Source organism: Thunnus maccoyii, chromosome 14 (assembly GCF_910596095.1).
Source record: "Thunnus maccoyii chromosome 14, fThuMac1.1, whole genome shotgun sequence".
In the NCBI taxonomy this organism is placed as follows: domain Eukaryota; kingdom Metazoa; phylum Chordata; class Actinopteri; order Scombriformes; family Scombridae; genus Thunnus; species Thunnus maccoyii.
Genome location: NC_056546.1, coordinates 26,829,268 through 26,845,995, shown reverse-complemented (window position 1 = coordinate 26,845,995; position 16,728 = coordinate 26,829,268). Strand labels below are relative to the sequence as shown.

Here is a 16,728-nt window from a genome sequence, read left to right as displayed (position 1 = left end):
TTAGATATGCTTAAAATGAAGCACTGATCTCACTGCAAAGTTTGAACAGTGGCCAGTATTTCTGCCGTGCTGCTGACCCGATGATGATTGTTAATGGTGAAGCATTTTGTTAGAAAAACACTGATGATGACAAAAAATGCCTTTAATCCCTGACCATTGTGTGTCTCATGCTTCATTTACTCAGAAAGTCTGTGTGTTGAAGTGCACTGATGTGTATTATAGTGTATACTATATGTGTTACCCCATTGGATCCACTAGATGGTGCTGTTTTAATACATATTAACAGTGAAACAGCCAGCAAACACAAGTTACATGACTTCCGTCAGATGCATTTTCTCTGTCAGTGATGCTGACACAGTATCTCCGGATACATTTTCTCCACCTGAATCCACACAACAGCCAGTAAAAGAAGACATATTTCTTCTTCTTTGGTTGTGTAAACAGACAGTCATTGGCACTGGAACTGTTGGTTCAACTACAGTACCTGGATGAAAAGAGTCATTACCAGGGTTAAACAGGGCAGATCTTTAGGGTCGGGGATCTAATGAGTGTCTTTGATAGCAGTCCCAAACAGTCCTTAAGCCCAAACCTGCACAAGTGCAGTTTATTGACAGTCAGCTGGATCATGACCAAGATGTTTTAGGGTGAACCCCAAACATGAACTCATTTTCAGATATAAATGTTTCGCTTTCTTAGATATTTTATTAAAGAAAGTTGATACAATTATTATTTTAGATGAGAACATGCAGGTTATTGATAAATCATTATGATCCATTGGTGTAATTATCACACTTTAATTTATATAATGAAGTGTTATCTATACTTATAAATGGTAAAATATACAACTAAATGAAAGTGTGTACATCAAAAAGGAATCAATCTAAATTTAGTTAGATACTATGAGAAAAAAGACATAAACTCAACTAAAGGATTCTGACTGTTCAGACCAATGGAGCTAGAACATACCGCATTTAATATGACATTTAAAACACTGAAACTGTGCTTCAAATGAAGTCCATGACCTCAGTGAATGTACCTGGACATGAGATTTGTATTTGTAGACTTTCTATCTCCATGCTGCAATAAATATGTATGGAGTATGGAGACAGAGCATTAGTATTAATTGACTGTTTTGGAGTCTCTCCTGACCTGCTGCACCACAGTCTGATGGAACCTCATATTGTCCAATATCATTCAGAGTGATCCTTTTCTGGCCATTATTCATTGGAAAGTTTGGGTTGTTGTTAAAAGGTGACAGTTGTCAAATGAAGTATTGCATTTATGAGCTTTGGTGTCAAAAAATAAAAACCCTGGAGACACGCAAAGAAAATATTAGCACCATAAAAGAGCTAATATGAATATCAGTTATCAAATTGTTTGAATGTCAGAACAACGTAATCAGTGCTACATGCTGGTTGACAGCATGTCTCTAACTGTTGCCATGGGTATCTATAAATATGTCCAAAAACTGTTTTGTCCTCTTATATATATTAATAACTGCAAAATCATTATTGGTTGAACTTCTTTTTGGAAAATGAGAGGTTAGTTTTAGGGCCGTCATTGTTCAGATTCCTCATATAGTGTGTTTCATTTAATGGACATGGAAAAAAGCTCAAGGTCAATCTTGTCTCTATTGCAAATCCAAAATGTGCTGGTGTTGGCTAGATACACAAGCATTCTTAATTTCTTCTAAATACTCAATAGAAATAATGACATGAATAATAAATCATATATTTAAATGTTTTATTTTTTAAATTTCAATTTGAGACAAGAGAAAGATCTCATCAAGGCCAGATTAGTGTGTCACAGGGTTAGACCCACAACCATTTATGCTCACACTCACACCTAAGTACAGTTTAGAGTTGCCAATCAATCCAACTGCATATATTTGGATGTGGGAAGAAAATCAGAATACCTGGAGAAAACCCACGCAGGCACAGGGAGCAGATGTCAGCTCCACACAGAAAAAGGCTCCTGTCATTTGGCAGGTTTGAACCCAAAACCTTTTGCTGTGAGGTGACGGTGAAGTCTAATTTAGATTATTGGTCAATTATTGGTCATTTTGAGTCTGTCCAATATCTGAAGAATGAAATCACTACCAGTTTGACTCTGAAGCAGCAGTGGCAAACAGATTCTCCTGCCAGGCTCCATCAAGGTCAATGATAACACTCTCCAGATTGATAGAATGCAGTACTGTTATTTGAGTTAGTGTTGGATGTTCTGTCATCATCAGTGGCACTTACAACTGGCAAACAAACATTGCCTGTATTATCTTTGGAAGCAGCGTCTGGCTTAACATGAGTGGGAGTAGCAGGCTGTTAGTCATCATCATCATCTTCAGAAATCTTGCTTTCTGAGAGTCCATCACTGGGACTCTCATGGTTTGAATATCCCTCACTCAGACAGGCAGTGGGGGGATTCTCTCCTCAAGCCAGTCTAGGGTGGAACTTGGACATGAAGAGACCTCACAGACCAGGGATAATATGGAAGATGGGCCACATCTAGTAGTAGTGTCTGGCACACTTGGAGTGGATTAGCCTATATCATAGGAGTCTTCATAAATTGCATCCTCACCACTGACGGACAGTGGTGATGGACACCACCATGACTAGGACTCTCTCTCTCCTGAAACCTGTCTCCTGAGCTAGGACTGAATTATCGTGATGAAATGAGATTTCTTGAGATTTTAGATTTCTGGAAATGATCAATTTCATGGTTTCTTGTAGGTAGATTGATGGACAAATGTATGTTACCTACAGTATATATTATCTAAACAAATTTTATGATGATTTTGAAGCCTGACACGCTTTTTTAGACTAACACAGGATGCACATGGAGATTAGGTCACAGGTTAAATGTACAGCTCACAGATGGCTGAGGCATCACTTATCTGGATGGGAAAAGCATGGATCTATTTTCTTTCTGTCTTCTATATTTTAATTCTCTAGAATTTCCATTCATATGTGTGCGTGTGTGTGTGTCTGTGCGTGTTTCTGTTTGTTCTTTGCATATGGCAGGTGTTCCAACATTCATTTGTTTTCAGGCTTATTTTTCCACTGCAAATGCAATCTGTTTATTTATTAGTGCTGCTGCTGCAAATGTGCTTCTGTGTGTGTGTGTGTGTGTGTGTGTGTCAGGGTGTGGAGATTATGCTGACAAGAAGGTGCAGGGGAGCAGTATCATGCGCAGGCACTGGAGAAGCCATCATGAAGGTTACTCCATCCAGACTCATCTTGTTCCACAAGTAAGTTAACACACACACACACAGACGCACACATACGCACACACACACTCCCAAATAGTCAACATTTTAGTCTTGTTCAGATCTCCTTCCAGCGACTTTGTCACTTTGTGAAAGACATGAAAAGATTTTAATTCATCACACATTTACATTTGAGATCCATGAATGATCCTGATTCCAAAACAGGATTATTCTACAGATGTTATCAGATTCATGGTTCAAGGTTTATTTTAATGGTCATTATACAATGCAGGATTGTACAATGACATTTTATGGTAGCCCCCTCCATGCTACACACATAGACAATGTATTTATAAATATTAAAATATTTTAAATAAAACAATGAATTTGGCAATAAAATATAAAGTATATAAAAATAGCAGTAAATAAGTAATTGAAAAGAAAAAACTATATATAGAAGGAATATGCGGTTACATATGTACTGTATACAGTGTATGGGTGGGGTGGTGACAGCGGATACCCAGGGCCACTTGGCTGCTCGCCTCTCTAGTCTGCAAATGTCCTGGGCTGCAGAGACACCCTGCAATGCGGGCTGAATCCTGAGGAACACTGTAAACAGAACATAGATGACCCACACAGACAGAAAACACAACACATATTGTAACTTTTTTTCAACACAGGGAATCCAGAAAACACACTCTGGATGAGAGATATCAGTAAAACAACTTAGAGCTGCCAGTACTCAAACTATTCAAAGCAAATCTGAGCTTTCTCATCTATTGTCTGGCGGTTCTAACAGATCAGTGAAATTCGACCTCCAGTTCCTCTCCTCCCCTTCCTTCGTCTGTCCTCTGCCGTGTTTGCATTCTCATGTATACGAAACACACATTTGCTTAGACGTGCAAACACTGTCTCTTAACTCCCACTGACTTATCAAGTAATGTATGTACTGTATATAGATCATCATCTGTATTGAGACTGAATTGTTTTTACTGTCAAATATCAGAATGAAAGATTTTAAAGTGCACTGATGTGTGTGTTTAAGCCTTGACTGCCTTTACTGTACCAGTGGATTGACTAGATAAGAGGGTGTCACTGGACATAAACACTGAAATACTCAAAACACACATCTCACATGACCTTTTTTAGAAAAACAGATTTTTCCTCTTTCTCAAATTTGTGGCCATGTTGGCCCATGTGGATTGTGGATTGTTAGTCTTATGCTGATTTTATTTGGATATAATATACAGATGTTTGGATGTGGTAAATAAGTAAGTGAATTGTTGTGTCATATTCCAACTGTTTGCTAACACGTTCATTATAACAACTTTATATGGTGATAATATGTCAATGTGTTTATGTCATTGTGTTTACATATTTTTGCGCTCCAGCATCACAATGCGACTCCATGTGGCTAAAAAACAAACACTCAATTAATGTAGATTTAATCTAGAAGTAATAGCAATACCATACTGCCAAAATACTCCATTATAAGTAAGTAAGTAGTAAGTACTTATTCAAGTAAGTTCTGTGTTGGAAACATTACTTAAGTAAGAGCACTGAGTTGTCACTACTGATGCATTAATGTTACATAAGTAGCATTTTACAGTTACATCAGTTACATTTTACAGTTTCCATCTGAATTGTATGGAGTAAAAATGTCAGGAAATGATAAAATTTTTACTTTTGTGACATTCCATCACTGTGCAAAACCACCACACCACTCAGAAACTAGTCACAAAGCTGTGTAGTAGTTACAATACTGGTATGAAAATATCCCAATATAAAGGTGATACCATGAGTTATAATATAGACACATTATTCTCAGCTAATACCTACTTGAATTATATCATGACATAGCCCAGAATTTGTTTCATGAAATGTAAGTAAACAAAGGCCATATTGGCTCATGTGATACTTGCCATGGCCCACTTTGAGCCTTCAGGGTTGGAGAGCCTTTGTCCCAGCACTGTGTGCTGTCTGGGTAACCCTGGGCAAGCCCAAATCCTAACCCTGAACTGGCCCCTTGAAGAAGAACTCACTCCACAAACATTTCCTCACTCTGAAGGATGAAAACTCAAACTGTCTCTCTCAGTGATACTTTAACACACAGCTTGTGCTTTCAAGCTGAAATGAGGCCTATGCTTTTTTGCTGTTTGGTTTTTCCACAACCCTTATTATTGTTTTGTTTAGGGTACAAACTAGAGCAGAAACCTACTGGTATCAGGATCTGAATGCAGATAAAATACTGTATACCTCAAGGCTGAGGAATAAGTGTTTATACTCAAAGCACCATTAGGATGTGGGGATAAGTTGACACTCATATCAGTGGTGGGGTATGTGATCTACAGAGGATATCCCACTCACTATTTACCATTTAATGGATTGCATCAGATCACTTATGAAAAGCAGACATAATTGTTCAAAAAGCTTGTGAGAGAGTTCTTAAACACTTGATGATTTTACAATGGGCCAGTCATAAGGCCTTGCACACTACCAGGCAAATGTTTCTGAGAGACTCTGCTGGCAGAATTATAAATTAGACCTGTTACTCTGCAACTAAAAACATCAAGCCCACTGTACGCTGGGCAGGTAGTGTACAGTGGATTTATCAGAGCTTTTTTTTTTATGAAAACAGCTGCCTGCTGGGTCTGGAAACAACACTAATGAGAGCACTGAGAACCAAAACAGTTTGTGTTGTGGAATGGAAAACCAGAACAATGAGCTGAAAGATGCTAAAATGCTCCGTAGAGCTGAAGGAAGTCACAGTCAGATAGTAATTCTCTGTGGGTTTTTCACTATGACTGATTTCACATTAAATGTAGTAATTTAGTTCATCATTAATATGAAAATATGGATTATAGCAGCTTTAAGTTAAGGATGTGAGTACCTCTTCCACCCACTTTAGATGCTTAAATGTTTGCTGATCTCTCACAAAAACAACAACTGTGAGATCACACCATGATAGAGATGGCACATGCTACAGTACAAGAGAATAAAAACACCTTGACAGTGTAGCATCCTGGGAAATCTAGCACTGTCATTTCCATCATCACAGTTCTGTACAACGATAGCTCATGGTTAATATCCACAGACATCTCTGTGGAAGAATTTGCTTATCTAAGTGGCTATGTAAGTAGAATTATATACAGAAAGCCCAAATAAAGACACAGGTGTGACCAGGATTTTAGACATGATGTTTGATTAGTGACCAAAAAGTCATTATTATTATCACGATTACTGTATGTCAATTATATTTTCTGTCAATTTTGTTTCCCTAAATTCCATTTAAAAGCCTTCTCCACACTTGAAATTGTGATTTCAAGTTGAATTCTTCGCAAGAAAGTGAATAAGGGTTTCCAAAATGTCAAACTACACCTTTAAATTTATAGTTGTTGAATTTTTAATTTATAGCTTCTAGGGAACATGGTTAGGTTTCCATTAGATGGATGGAAAAACTAGTTCATGATTAGGATTTGGGTTAGATTGGGATTACAGTTTGATTTAAGTTAAGAGTTTTGTTTAGGGAAAGTGTTTGGGTTAGAGGTTCAGGGCTTAGATGTGGTCAATTGAAATTTGTTGTGTCACTGGTCCTTTACATCACCAACATTAAAGCCGGAGAATCTGTGCACATAAAAGGAGACCTGTTATTGAAATATTCTCAGCTGATCCATGCGGAATGAAAAGGACATCAGCGTACAGTTGACCTCCCAACAGTCAGCTGTGTGGAGGTCGATGCAGTCTCTGCAAGGTGAGATTAGGCCCTGCTATTCTTTCCTCGCTGCTGGGCATCTTATCTTTTAGCTGTGTTCACACCCTGAGATCAGTAGTTTTTTTTTGTTTTTTTTTTGTCTAAACAAAGCAAAAATATGGGTTGGTAAATGCACATATTTATTTGAAGGGCTATATTGCAGAGTGAATGTCCTTTAGAAGAAATATCATAGGGCTGGGGTTGAGAGCATGGCCATAGTATAAATGAGTTTTAAGTTAAATTAGGGAACAAACAGTTTATGGAAAAAGGCCTCATTAACATATGTAGGTAGCCTACTCACGCTTTCTGTGAGTGTGTATGTATGTGTGTCTGCAAGGTGAGATATGGCCCAGTTGTCCTCAGCCTCCTGGCTGTTGGCCAGTCCGGAAGCTGCAGTCAAGTTAAACAGAGGAAGGCAAAATTATTGCTTTCATAATAAAAGCCTTCACTCTACAGATGACGCTAACAGCTGACACTGACAGGGTAGGAACATACTGAAGTGCACTGTCAGGGTAGGAACACATATTGAAGAGCACCGTCAGGGTGGGAACATATTGAAGAGCACTGGCAGGGTAGGAACATATTGAAGAGCACTGGCAGGGTAGAAACTTATTGAAGAGCACTGTGTGAGTAGGAACATACTGAAGAGCACTGTGAGGGTAGGAATATATTGTAGAGCACTGTGTGAGTAGGAACATACTGAGGAGCACTGTGAGGGTAGGAACATATTGAAGAGCACTGTCAGGGTAGGAACATACTGAAGAGCACCGTCAGGGTAGGAACATATTGAGGAGCACTGTGTGGGTAGGAACATATTGAGGAGCACTGTGAGGGTAGGAACATATTGAAGAGCACTGTCAGGGTAGGAACATACTGAAGAGCACCGTCAAGGTAGGAACATATTGAAGAGCGCTTACAGGGTAGGAACGGTCAGGGTACGGTCAGGGTCGGAACATACTGAAGAGCACTTACAGGGTAGGAACATATTGGTTGAATCCAAATGTCCACCCTACAAACTTGTGGACTGAGCTCCCGCGGACTTTAGTCATACCTACCTGACATGTTCACCGTCATCACGTCAAGTCTGCAAGAGCACTTTTGCAGACTTGCAGGGGATAAAAATGCACTCTGAGATGGGATTTAAGACCTCCAGTGTTTCTTGCATAGACTGTAAATAATATGGACGTAGCCATTGTGACATCACCTATTGGTTTCTGAAGAGCGGTTCTGAAGCTCAAAGTGGGCAGCTCCAGCTGTCGCCATCTTGCAATGCCTAACTCCCGGCTAATCCAAAATGGACAAAGAGGTGGAGATGAAGCGGGCCGAATGAAGCCTGTTGCTGAAACAAGCCACCTAGTGGCTAGCGACCTATCACTCAAAGCGGCCACGTCCTTAATTATGCATAACTTTATGGCTTTAGAAAATTTAAAGGAGTGAGTCATAAAAAAAAAAAAATCACCCCCCTGTACAGTTGTCATGAAAGGGGAAATTAGCTATAGAGACCAAAACTATTTTTTGTACCAGGCTGTAAACATTTTTATTTCTGCTGTAAAGTTTGGCATTTTAACATGGGGGTCTATAGGGATTGACTCGCTTTTGAAGCCAGCCTCAAGTGGCAATTCGAGGAACTGCAGTTTTTGGCACTTCCACATTGGCTTCATTTTTCAGCCCTGGAGGCTGCCATTTGGTTTCTCGCTCTGCTGCTTTACACTAAACGCATCTGGTCAGAAGGCTTAGTGAGATTTTCCCTTTACATGAACTGCTAAACACTACTAATATTATATTCACATTAAATCTTCAACTGAGGACCTTCACATTGTAGATGGACAAAAACCAACCTTTGCCCATCTAGTTTAGCAGATTATAAAAAACCAATCCAAGTCATTAAGCTTATAGGACTATCATTCTGTGTGTACATTATACCTCACTACATCAATAAATTTATACAACAAAAGTGAAAAAAGAAAATGTCATCAAAAGTAAATATTTTACATAACGTATTAATATTATTATGAGCGTTATTGTTTTTTGACAATAATATTAATTATTATCATTTTGTTTACATCATCAGTTTATAGCCTATTGCTGCAGCATTATGGGTAATTTTCCAAGCGAAGTCTAGTGAAGTCTGCACTCCAAGCGGACTCTCTGGAAGTGAGCAGAAAGTCTTCTTGAGTTGAGGGCCCTTGTGAGTTTGATGAATTGTGGGTTTGGACAGCCCTCAGCACTCACAGACTTCCTGGGAAAGTTCTTAAGTGCGATGAAGTCCGGACATTTGGATTCAGCCTTTGAAGAGCACTGTCAGGGTAGGAAAATACTGCACTTTTATATAAACTATGTGTAGGCTACTTGCTATATTTTCTATGTACATTTCTAGTGTTACTTTTTATTGTGAAAACAGTGAGTGTGCCGGAAACGAACTCGTATTGAGGCTGACTTCACACACCGGTCAGAGAAAAGGGGGCCGGACTCAGTCCAGTGTTCCTCCTACAAAAGCCTTCAGAGTGACAGAGGACAGTCTCAGCTGGGACGGAGGAAACTCGGCGTCAGAAGAGACAAGGAGCAATAACAGGTCTGAATTCTTCCGATTTTTTTGAAGTTTTAGAAGTGATTGTGATCTCCAAGTTCATCGCTGCTCCGCTGGAGTCCTGGAGACAAGTGACCGACACATCACCGGCACCAACAGAAGACGGCATTTATTTTCTGACCAGCTCCGACTTCTTAACATTTACCTCACTGTTTGTCGAGGAATGGTAGCTGCTATTTAACACCAAGCTGAAATGTAAAGAGCAGCAAATCTGGTCCGCTGTCCGCAGGAAGTAAGTGCTCATGGTGAGTTACCGTCAGACCGGTTTCGCCAAACTCCTTTGAGAAATTAAGTAAGTTATAATTACAACAGTTTTCGCCACACTTATATAGGTTGTAAAACAGTTATCAAGACTTTTTTTCATTAAAACACACTACTCTTAAATTCGGCATGGATCTGGACATCAAAACATTATTTGTTCACTAAAATTTCAACTTTGACAACTGGTTTGTCTGTTTTTTACGCACAATTCTAATCTGAAAGTACGCCTGTGAGGCCGGTGCAGAGCACTGACAACAAACAGAAATTGTGAATTTCTTTTTAATAAAAGTGCTTCTCGGTGGGTCATCTATAAGCCGAATTTGCACGAAAAGGCATTTTAAAGGTTACATTTCTTTATCCAGGCTGTATCTGGTATAATAACTTGCTGATAAACAGAAAAGTTCTGAATTGATAGATTTTTGGATTTAGTTTGTCAAAGCATCTTTAACTTGAACTTGAACTGGATTTAGCCTCGTCAGTCACAGCAGTGGAGTCTGTGGTGCTTGTCAAAAGCTTTTTAACTGTCTGCAGTGTACTGAATGACTGTTTAAGAAAAAACTGAAGTGCTCGCCCATGAAAATATTTCACATACTACAGGCCTGTATAGGCTGATGCAGAATATATATATATTTATTCTTTATACACTGTTTCTTAAATACATATTAGAGGATCAAATTTCCAATGTCCTAAGAGCATTTTGCAGTGTCATCTTGGGGTAGGCTACAAATGCATTTATGATTAAAAACACTTTCTAAAATACACTAATTAATTAAATTAAACAAATTTCACAGTAACCACACCGAGGGGAGAAAACTTAAGTAATCAGATTACACTGGGCTACTTTGGGGGGAAATGCTGGAATTAATATATAAAGAGAAAAATATAAATGTATATAGACTATATTCTAAATATGGCTCTTAGTTCTGAAATATATAGAGTCATGTCATTTTTTCAAGTAGGCTACTCCAAAAATAATATGAACTAATCAGGTCATACATTAATAGAATGTGTCTTTAATTTGAGAAATTGGTAGAATAAAAGGATGTACTGTACAGGATGATAAACCCATCTAACCCTGGTGTATCAGAGGTTACCATCCTCTATAGCACAATAAGAATGCTAATGGTGTAACTAATATATTATTAAGTAGATGTGATCCAGTGGGTAGGATCTTCAAATGGTTTTAAAGCCATAAAAGAATGCTATATTATGGCTTTTAATTTATACTGTTGGTTGTTTGGTTTATGATAATCACCAAGTCATAGTTCAACCATCTTTTTATTTACCTCCAGGTCACTGGGTGGTCGATTTCTAAAAGTACATTTTAAGTAGGTAATCAGTAATCTTTAGCTGGTGGGATATGAACGTGACCCTCTCAGCCCTGCCTATTCATCCGTCTCTTTCCTCCCTGGGGACGATGGTCGCTTTGGTTCCCAGGCAGAAGGAGAACACACAGTGAGGAAAGTGTAAGTATTATCTCTATAAGACGTGACAGAACTCTGAGTAGCTGATTTTTTTTTTTTTAAAGGCTTTAACTTACAACATACATGTTTTTTTAGAAGATTAGCTTGTCAGTTGATGTACGTGGTAAGTGTTGAGTATATAGACAACAAAATGATCCAGATAATAATTCAAGTGAGCATTTATCCAAATTAGTGTTTTCTCTTCTCCAACTGCTCATGACCATTATTTTATAAAGAATAATTACATTATTTCTGGATCATATTTAAATCGATCACACAGAACTGCCTGAAACAGCCATATAATGTATAATTTAAAGTTTGGTAATTGTTTTGCTGGACATGTTTTCATAGTCTAACGTCACAGAAAATGCCAATGTAGTCTCAACTGTAATACACAGTGTAAAGGTTTAGCTTGTAACATCTGAGCCAATGATCTGCTTGTGACATTCAGATGATTGTGGGGTCAGTTTGTTAACCAGTAAGCTGAATGACAGTCTTCCAAAAGCTAGATGTAGTTCTTTAACAGGGAGTCCAACCTTTCACCTTTTCAAGTGACTTAGAGTAGTTTTCATGTGGTATACTGTAAACTTGGTGTTGTTCTGTACAGACTACACAGGAAGTTCTTTAGTTAGTTCAATGCAGTTTATGTCCCTGTGAGTTTGCCGGCATTTGTGTGTGTGTGTGTGTGTGTGTGTGTGTGTGTGTGTGTGTGTGTGTGTGTGTGTGTGGGTTGTTTGTGTTGATCCAGGCCTCTGGGCTCTTTGTGTTTGAGGAGGGGTCTCCGGCCTCGCGGGGCTGACCTCAGGGTTGCCATGGAGACAACAGGAGCCACTTCCTGAATTCTCGGCCCATCCTGCAATACATTATAGGGCAGGGAGCTGGAGCTGAACTCATGATTTGAAAAAAGGAGTGGAAAAAAAGGGAGGGAGCAAAGACGATTCTATTGTAATGGAATAATTAATTCTATGAAAATGTAATAAAGTAAAATAGAGCAATAAATTTAAGAAAAAGAATGCAACGCAGTAAAGTTAGTGTGGAGCCACGTTGAAACAAAAAGCATACAGACCGTACTTCAAGTCAAGGCACCAACAATGTATCCTGAAAGAAATTTAAAGGAGGACAGCCAGTTGGCTGCTTCGTCTTGTCAGACTTGGAAATACATTTTCTCTCAGTCGTAGATTCAATTCAGTCACTTAACTGTTTATGTGTTCTTGTCATATTAATTGAATGAATTGGCTATTTTCTTTTGATACATTGCATTAGCCTAGCTCAGCATAAAGACTGGATGTTACAGCATGTACGTAACTTTCCCTGAAACCACAAGTGTTTGTTTTTAGTTTTCTTTTTGTTGTACAGATTCAACAAATGAGATACAATGTGTTAATTAGTGAGCTTTAGAAGTGCTAGTTGGTGAATTTCTGAACTTTGGAGAGAGCTAGGCTAGCTGTTTACTCCCGTTTCCAGTGTTTATGCTAAGCTAGGTTAATCACCTTCCGGGTCCAGCTCTGTTCTTATCACACGGACATGAGAGTGGTATCAATCTTCTTATCTAACTCTCTCAAGGAAAACAAATAAGAGTACATGTATAATGGGTGTGTAAAGGAAATTAAATTTTCACAAAAATTTAAAATACAAGTTTTACTTGGCATTAGACATTTGTTGAGAAAGGCCAGGAGTTTATTATCAACTTTTCCAACATCATTGCAAAACACAGTCCTTATTTGGAGACAGAGTTTCCTGCAAGGCCCCGGTACTCTGCACCCGAGGGTGTCGAGGAACATTAACCCGCAGTTTTTGTCCTGTAGGAGTCAACAGTGTTAATAATCAGAGTTCTGGTGACACGGGCCACCAGCTCTGTTAGTATTCAGGACCCTGATCGGAATATCCACCGGTCTGTTAAACTGTTGTCAGAGTCTGATATACAAGGTCAACTTGTCAGAGAGAGAGAGGGCCGAAGGAAGGAGGGGGGGAGGGCGTGAAAGAAAGGGCAGGATTTGTGCTATCAGATAAAGAATGGAAACTTGTAGGAAAACTCCAGCTACTCGCACACAAATGCGAAGGTCGTGGCTGTTCCCGAGTTTTGCTAATGAAGATTAGGAGCTAAATTGTAATCTAATTATGAAGTCAAGGGCACAGATTACACTTGTTTAATTTGGAGTCAAATATTACTGATTGGCATATCAGTCTAAGCCTGGGGATTTGAGAATCTGGTCAAATGTGTCACTTTTACGGGTAAGTAACACAGTGTATATGTGAGGAATGTTTAGGCTCTTAGATTTGGGTTTAATAGTGGAAAGTCATGTCATTTGGGGCCACGGCAGGAAACCTGTAAATGTAAAACCCACTAGGCTGAGTTGTAACTAGTGGAGTGGAGGTTCAGCTTGACACTACAGGAATGCAGGTACTGAGTCACCAATTACACTTAAGTTACAGAGAAAAAGAGCCAGAGTATTCACAAGTTCCTGATGGTGAATCACAGAGGCGATGGTGTGTGTAGATGTTATACAGGTTGTGTGTTTTGGAAGGACATAATACATCTGCCAGTGGATATGGTCTATGGCAGAGAAGTGGGGCTTTTATGGAATTCTGTAAAGATGAGGAGCGATAGCGTGTTACATTTATCAGATCAGGCTGGTATTGTAGTATGCATTATCTATTGCTTCCTGTCTACTATTTAGTCTTTCATTTGTGACTCTCTAAAGTTACAAGTGTGTTGTAGTTCTTTTTCTCGGAAAGTCTGAAGTGCAAAGAAAAGTGAAGTTGTTTACAGTTCAGATTGGTTTGGAATAAGCTAGAGCTGCAAGAAATGGGTCATTAGCATCTAGAGGGAGAGAACAAAGAGTCAACCCCTCACAAGAAGTAAAGCTTCATCAACAGAAAACCCACAGAAAATAACAGTGCAGAATGAGACCAAAGACAAAAATTCAATCTCAAGCATTATGGTCAATGATGAATTGTGGCCAACACAGTATATTATACTTAAACCTCTCAGGTGATGAAACAGAAGAAAAGCTGCAGGACTTCAAAGGCTGACTTTGGCACAAAATGCAACTAGAGGTCATCTGAAGTGCCTGGGTCCTTGATATACTGTACCTTTTAATAGTGTTTAACCTGGCACACTGGCTCTCTCATTGTGTTGCTGTATTTGTGATGTAAAAGAAGTGCCTCTTGAGTGGATGAAAGAACACGGACACGGTGCTTGCCATACTTTAAAGGTTTCCTCTAACATTTTTAAACACCAATATATCACCATTGAATTCACTGTCACCTTGGCATATTTACTGTACTCAGTTCTGAACATGATAGGCTCTACCTCGCACCAGTGACGCTGCTAGTGTTTCTCGAACTTAAAATGACATTTAAAAGTACATTTCTCAGAAACCCTGACGCCATATTTCAGGGAGTCGGTGTTACTAACAGACGAGCTGTTAAAGGTATACTATGCAAGATTTGTTGGTTGGTGTTTGTAGACAAACAGCATTCAAAGTTCCTTCCTGGCTCCACCAGAGCAAAAGAGAGAGAGAGAGAGCAGCGGTAGTCAAACGAGCTACAGAATGAATGTAGAGAGCAAGCGGCGCTGACGAGAACAAAGAAGTTGAATCAGATAAATAAAACGTTATTTTCTGGTTGTTTCACCGCGGTTACGTTCTAAACCACAAATAAAGACGCCCACACCTCCGCACAACCCTGCAGGAAGGTACTGAATTGCTGGATTCGGTGTGAATGTAGAGCTTCATCCTGTCCGCTGTGGCCTCTCTGCTCTGCATGTGTAGCTCAACCTCGCCCTCAGTCAAGCAGACACACAGACCTGCAGCTCCTTATACATCCATGACACAGAGACAGAGAGCAGAGCAGAGGAGAGAGGTGGAGACAGGGATGTAACCTGGTTGCCACGCTACGAGTCCTGACCTCACACCCTGCGCGCTATTATTGGCTGAGGGCTACACACCCACAGCCCAAAGGTTGATGCCCAGAAACATCCTGAACACAGCAAAATAATGAAAAAAAGAAAATAAAGGCAGACGCAGGGTCTCAGTAGATACATGCACAGCCACACACTTCTAGTGGGTCATAAGTGATGACTGAGAGGAATTACTTTTGTATGAGTCTATACATAGTTGTTTGTTTTTTTTAGGGAAAATCCTGCATAGTATAGTATACCTTTTAACTTCTGTAGTTCTCTACTTTTCAACAGGTCAACATAGGGTTAGCTGTCAGCAGTCAGCTATTTAAGCTGTCTGTCCCTTTACAACATTCAGCATTTGAGAGGACTCATTGTGCTGTTCACAATTTTTCAAGTCTGTCTTAAAACAACAGTGAAGAGCCCAAATGAACGTTGAAACAGGTTTTTCTTGCTGTAATCATTCCTCCTGTTCATACTGACCATTAAAATATCCCTTCATAATGCACTTACAGTGTAAGTGATGGGGGTCAAAATCTATTATAATAATATATTTAAAAGTTTGTCTGAAGCTAATGTGAAGCTTCAGTCATCCAAATTAGTCAAATGAAGTATCTTTCAATGTTACAGTCTTTTTAGTGCTAAAGTTCCTCTTTTTGTTACTATTCTTCCACCACAGTTCAACAGGGAAATACAAAGAGGGAATTTGATGCTAAATAGACTGTAAATGTGGCAGATATCCACTTGCTATGACTAACTCAGACTGCTGAAGCCCCATATAAGCTTCACATCAACTTTTAAATGCATTTTTGCACAAAATGACTGTGTGGACACACTGTGGATTTTGGCTCCATTTGGGGCACTGACAGGAGCATTAACCCTAATATACATGTCCTTGATGGTAGAAGTAAACAGGAGCACCCTGTGGAAACCCACGCAAACACTGGAATACCAAGGACCTTCTTGCTATGAGGCAACAGTGCTAACCACTGAGCCACTATGCTGTCCAGTGTGTGTGTGTCTGGATGGGAGGAGGGATGGGGGCAATAGCTCATCCCCACATTGTCTCAGGATCCCCCACTGGCGCCACAAAAGAGCGCAACGCAAGAGCCCAGAAAGCCAGAACAGAAGGAATGATTACAGTGAGGAAAACCTCTTTCAGTGTTAAATGGCCACCTGACTGTGCTTTAGGTTTGTATTTCAATCGGAAAATGGAAGCTCGTGCGCCTAACTTAATAATGGTGGCACTGATTCTCACTCGCATTACTTTTCATCTTGTCCTTTCTGACATAATACAGAGGGGGTCTAACTAGCATCAGCTGTCCACAATGTCAAAACTGAAAGTAGTTCCGTGAACTCAGCACTCTGTATTAACTGCATTAACTTTTTTTTGGTTAATTTGAATAATGGCACAGAATAACTTACTGATTCACTGAGTACCATCAGATGCCCTCAAATCACAATGGGACTAAGTAACAGCTAAAAACATTGCCCCCCAGCTGGTTAACTGACTGTGTGGCTGTTGAAATTGAAGTGATAAAGGAAACTATTTTTAGTTCTCAC

General features: G+C 39.4%; 1 protein-coding gene across 2 annotated transcripts in view; it reads left to right on the top strand.

Moving 5' to 3' along the window:
* Window positions 1-11,915, top strand: part of asrgl1 (asparaginase and isoaspartyl peptidase 1) — a 69,701-nt gene extending 57,786 nt beyond the window's left edge. The window contains exons 8-11 of one of the 2 annotated variants that reach the window (XR_006099923.1): window positions 3,138-3,244; window positions 9,025-9,259; window positions 9,355-9,785; window positions 11,094-11,915. The gene's annotated coding sequence lies outside the window, so the exon portion shown is untranslated. Of the gene's footprint in view, window positions 1-3,137; window positions 3,245-9,024; window positions 9,260-9,354; window positions 10,817-11,093 lie in introns of those variants that run through there. The other variant, XR_006099922.1, reaches the window with a different exon arrangement.
* The last annotated feature ends 4,813 nt before the right edge of the window (window positions 11,916-16,728 follow it).